The sequence below is a fragment of the Cibotium barometz genome, chromosome 45 (genome assembly GCF_041138505.1).
Source record: "Cibotium barometz isolate CiBa-2024 chromosome 45, ASM4113850v1, whole genome shotgun sequence".
NCBI classification, from domain to species: domain Eukaryota; kingdom Viridiplantae; phylum Streptophyta; class Polypodiopsida; order Cyatheales; family Cibotiaceae; genus Cibotium; species Cibotium barometz.
The window spans coordinates 28,036,146-28,042,145 of NC_141090.1; positions in this window are offsets into that span (position 1 = coordinate 28,036,146).

Sequence of the window (6,000 nt, forward strand, 5' to 3'; positions counted from 1 at the left end):
TCTCCATGCACAGTCAATATTAGGCTAAGCCCTTTTAGGCACTTATAGTAGACTCATAGGGCTATACTCAACCTAATTCTTGTGGGCAAATTCAGCGCAGAAACGCAGATTTTCGCAGAATGAAGGGTGCCATTTTTCTGAGGTATTTTTGCCATTGCTACTTGCTCCAATCAAATTGCTTCAATTCCTCCTAGCCCAAGGGGTTTTCAAGCATGCTCTACAAGCTGGTGAAGACAGAAATCAATTTCATCAAGTCTACAGAGAGATCAAAGCTCTTCATCAAATCTGCAGGTGACTTTGGTAAAACAGAGATTAAGCTTTCATTATTTGGTCAAATCTTGTGTTTCTTGGCTTAATCCTCTACTAGACTCATTGCTATTGATGCCTTTGAAAGCATTTGAGCTAATTTGAAGTGGAAGGCACCAGATCTGAGCTCCCCGCATACTCTGTTTTTTGCACACAAACCAGAGCATTAATTTGCTAATCAGTGATTAATCAGTGCTAATCACTATACTTTGGTGCAATTGAGGGTTCAAATTAACCATTAGGTATTTGATACAGATCCCTAAAGCTTCAGATTGCAAATCGGAGTTGGTTTGATACTCCAACCATCCCGTACAAATTGGTTACTCTCAATTTAATGTAATTACTGGTGATTTTATGCTGATAAAATTGTTGTAATCATCTATTAAACACCAGATTGAGTTGTAAAAGGGTAGACAATGCCCTTGAATCTTGAATTTGGATCAAGAGGTAAGACCCCCTTCACATCACCATGAATTCAGCACAGGAAATAGCCAAATTTAATGGAGAACAGTTTTATACATGGCAAACAAAAACCATGTATTTGCTGATGAGGAAAAATCTGTGGGGATTAGTTGAAGGGAGAGATGAATGCCCAGAGAGAGGGGAAAATGAGTGGAAGAGTAGGAATGAAAAAGCATTGGGGCTTATTGTACTCAATTTAAATGATGAGATCATTTATCATATCACAGGGATACAGTGGGCAAAAGATGCATGGGATGAACTCAATAAATTATTTGGTACACAAGCAAAAAATTCCAAGATAAATCTATTAATGCAATTTTACAAATTGGACATGAATGAAAGTGAACCCTTAATCACACACTTGAACAAATATAAAAGTATTAAGCAACAGCTGGCAGCTATTGGCAAAAAGGTAGAAGATGATGAAGCATTAGCTGTACTTTTGAAGAGTGTGGACAAAGGAGATTATGAAAATATTGTAGCAACACTAAAGAATGTACATGAAGTGAAGATACATGAGATAGAAGCAGCTCTACTAGAGCAAGAGAGCAGAGGCAAAGAGAAGAAAGAGCTCGACTCAACAGCAGGAGAGGAAAAAGCATTCTTCACCCGAGGAGGATTCTCTCGAGGACGAGGACGAGGAAGAGGCAGAGTAGGAGGGAGGACCTTCACTTGCCACAAATGTGGAAAGCCAGGACACATGGCGAGAGACTGCTACAGCAAACCCAGTGAAAAAGGAACGACATCGGTAAACTTCATGGAGGCTCCAAGAGAAGTGGAGTCGGATCATCTTTTCTGAGAGAGAGAGAGAGAGAGAGAGCCCACAACCCAATGTAACCTGCCCCAACAAAGTAAAACCACCTCTGAGCCACCGATGATGTAGGCCAAGTGGTAGATGTATGTGTGAGCACTTTAGTCAAGGTCACGGGCACTTATAGTAGCCTTGGACACATAGAGAGAGAGAGTGTCAAGGACTATGGAGTTTAGGGACTTGAGGCACTGGTCGCGGGCTATCAAGTAAGAGGGAAACTTGATACAGGGTCCAGGTGTGTTAGGATTATTCACTTGAGGGGAGGTGTTGAAATATACAAGTGAATAGGGTGTGTGTGGGAACAAGCTCTTGGATAGAGGCTGTAAAAGAGGAGATATAATTGTGAAAGAACCTGTGAAAAGGTTAGGAGAATCTACTGGGAGAGAATAATGGGTAGCATGAGGGAATTTAGGAGTGTGGAGATATTCTGGGAGATATTCAGGGAAAAGAGAAGAGGTGGAGAGAATCAGGCAAGAGGTGGAGATATTCAGGGAGTAAATCATGGAGAAATCAAAGGGATTTGATGCTTGATGTAAACACTATAAATTGAGGCATAGCCCTAATGAGAATTTGCTGGTTTTTGAGTATCCATGCCTACATTAATCTATGTGCTAATTATTCACTAATTACGTCTTAATCACTTGCTAATCACTTTGTTAATTATGCTGATTCTAGTGTTTGATCCACCATAGCTCATCATTTAGCTCAAATTTCAACAATTATTAGCCTGGGGGAAAAAACCTTCCATAAGGGAAGTAAAAAGTGCCCCGGCCCACCTACCAACCACCAGCACTCCCATAGAAGGTACAAGTATGAAGATAAAAACCCAACAAACCCCCTTGGAGTGATGTGTGGTGTATGTACATATACAGGGATGTAGCCTCAATCACCGAAAGGAAGTAAGTTCAAAAGCTGTTGAAAGCTCTCAAACTTATCACGAGGTAATGCCTTGGTGAAGATGTCTGCTACATTGTCGTGTGTCGACACATGAAACATGCTGATCTCCCCTGCTAAGAGTCTCTCTCTGACATAATGATAGTGCACCTCTATATGCTTCGTGCGAGCGTGAAACACGGGATTCTTGGCAACAGCCAAGGCACTCATACTGTCAGTGTAGAGGGATGTGGGAGCATGCTGCTCCATACCCAGATCTGCAAATAATCTCCTGAGCCATACACACTCAAGAGTAGCTGTGAAAGCAGCCCTGTACTCTGCTTCACAACTAGAGGTGGCCACAGTTGGTTGCTTCTTGCTAAGCCATGAAACACATGCATCTCCAATGTAGAAGCAATAACCTGTCGTGGACACCCTGGTGTCATAATCACCTGCCCAGTCTGAATCATTGAAACCATGCAAGCGTGATATTCCCCCCCTGGGATAGAACAATCCAAGATGCATAGTACCTTTCAAGTACCTAAACACCCGTTTCACTGCTTGCCAATGTTTTGTTCCTGGGCAGTGCATATATCTGCTTAATAAAGAGACCCCATATTGTATGTCAGGCCTAGTGTTGCACACATAAAGCAATGATCCCACAGCCTGCATGTAAAGAGTGCCATCAAACGGCTCCCCACTGTCCTCAAGACTCAACCTTGCACCTGGCTCCACAGGAGTAGCCACGGGCTTGCTATCCTGAAGGGAAAACCGCTGCAGCAAATTCTGAATATACATACTTTGCTGCAAAAATATGCCCCTCGCTGTCTGCATAAACTGTATCCCAAGATAGTAGTGCAAAGGACCAAGGTCTGACATCTCAAAGGTTTGCTGTAATTCAGCCTTAAAGGCTGCAATATGATCCTCTCGAGGTCCTGTAAGCAGCATGTCATCGACATAAAGTACGATGACGAGAAACACCCCAGTAGTACTCTTAATGTATAGAGTACTCTCTGCTGAACTGCGTACAAAGCCCTGTGAAAGCAAATGGGAATCAATCTTAGCATACCAAGCTCTAGGTGATTGCTTAAGACCATACAGGGCCTTCTGCAACCTGCACACCTTAGCTTCTTGTCCTTTCACTTTAAAACCTGGGGGCTGAAGTACATAGACCTCCTCTGTAATATCTCCATTGAGAAATGCGGTCTTTATGTCCAGCTGGTGTATAACCCATGCATGATGACCAGCCAATGCTATCAAACTCCTGACAGTAGTCATCCTGGAAGTGGGGGCAAAGGTTTCATCATAGTCAATGCCCTTCTGCTGTGTATACCCTTTGGCTACAAGACGAGCCTTGTATCTCTCCACTGAGCCATCTGCATGCCTCTTAATCTTATAAACCCACTTCACACCAATTGCTTTCTTGCCCACTGGCAAGTCTGTCAGAAACCATGTATCATTCTTCATGATTGCATCAAATTCTGATTGCATGGCTGCCATCCAATGCGGATCTTCTTCTGCCTCTTCAAAAGAGACAGGCTCTTCTTCATGACTTGTGCTCTCCAAAGCATACTCAGTACAAAGACCCTGAGCTCTGCGTGCACCCAATCTTGTCCTGCTTGACAAAGGCATATCGAGAGGGCTGTCCTTTAGTGTCTCGGTGAGCCACCTAGGTACCCTTCTGAAAGATTCAGGCACATCAACCTGTGGCACATCATGATTAGTTGGCTGCAAACCAACTGTAATTTCGTGCTCATTAATTTCCTGCACATTAGTGGGCTGCGTTGTTGTTGTCACAGGCTCCTCCACAGGCTCCAAATGTGGGGCTGTGTTTCCCTCCCTCTGAGGCAACAAAAACTTAAAGATGTCACGAGAATAAACTGCAGGCTGCTGCCTAATGGACTGCATTGGTAGGACTGAATCCTCCGCAAACATTACATCTCTGCTCACAATAATTTTCCGTGTACCTGGGTGATACAACCGGTAGCCTTTGCTTTCAGTGCTATATCCCACAAAAATGCATTTTTCAGCCTTATCATCAAGTTTTCCCCGCTTGTGCTCAGGGATAAGTGCATATGCCAGGCATCCAAATACTTTAAAATGCTGAACTGTAGGTTTCCTGCCTGTCCATGCCTCACAAGGTGTAATGTTTTGAAGAGCTTTGGTTGGACACCTGTTCAACACATAATTGGCGCAAATGATTGCTTCCAACCAAAAACTTGGGGGTAGGCCTTTAGCCTTAATCATGCACCGTGCCATTTCCATCATAGTACGGTTCTTTCGTTCCACCTTCCCATTCTGTTGGGGAGTGTATGGCACTGTACATTGATGTATAATTCCCTTTTCTGCCAAAAGACCATGAAAGGCATCTGACATATACTCTCCACCTCTATCAGTACGCAATGTACTCACCCTTTCTGAGGTTTGATTTTCCTGCATGGGAAGAAACTCTTTGAACGTGACAAACACCTCTGACTTATGCCTCAAAGGATACACCCATGTAAAGCATGAAAAGTCATCTATGAAAGTGAGGAAATATGCATAACCACCAAGACTGTGTGTCCTCATGGGACCACATACATCACTGTGTATAAGCTGCAATTTGCGGACAGCTCTTACAGTGGCATCTTTGGGGAATGGAGCTCGATGCATCTTTCCCAATATACACCCCTCACAAACATGTCTTCCAGGGGCATGTATCTGTGGCATGTCTAACACCATCTCATGTGCATGGAGTCTCTGTAAGCTCTTAAAGTTTAAGTGACCAAACCGTGCATGCCATAATTCAGCATTGGCCCTCTCCTCTGTGCTTACCACTACCATAGCATCATGTGTACTTGCTGCATAATGATCCAGCCTATACAATCCTTTGCGGAGTGTGCCTGAAGCCACTATGGTGCATGCATCCTCAAGATCATGCACTGTGCATTTTGGTCCTGAGAATTTCACATCCAATCCTCCCAAGGCAACTGCAGGGACGGATATAAGATTCTTTCTGATACCTGGCACATACAACACGTGACTCAAGGTGAAAGAACCACCGTGGGCTGAATTCAACACAACCTTGCCAACTCCCTGCACTAGATAGCTGGAGTTATTGGCACATGTGACCATACCCCCTTGTGAGGTAGTCACAAAATCTGAGAATAGCTCTCTGTGTGCTGTAATATGCTTGCTAGCACCACTGTCAAAGTACCATTCCTGAGTACTAGCTACAGAGAGACATACATCATCATGCATAGAAGGATCATAGCTGCAAACTACCATAAATGCCCACTCCTCATCATAATCATCATCATGAGTAATGTGAGTGTAGTTTGCTACTTCCTGCTTCTCACTTGCATGGGTATCCGTTACTACAACATTTGCTTCTCGTTTTGTGCCCCTTTCTTTCTCCTTTGCAAGCCTCTTGCGACATTCATTGATGTGATGCCCTGGCTTCCTGCAATAATGACACTTGCCCTTCTTTTTGCCCCTTGCATCCTCTTTCTCCCCACTGGGAGAGGGCTGATTTGGTGCTGTTTTGCTTTTGTTTCCAGCTACTTTAT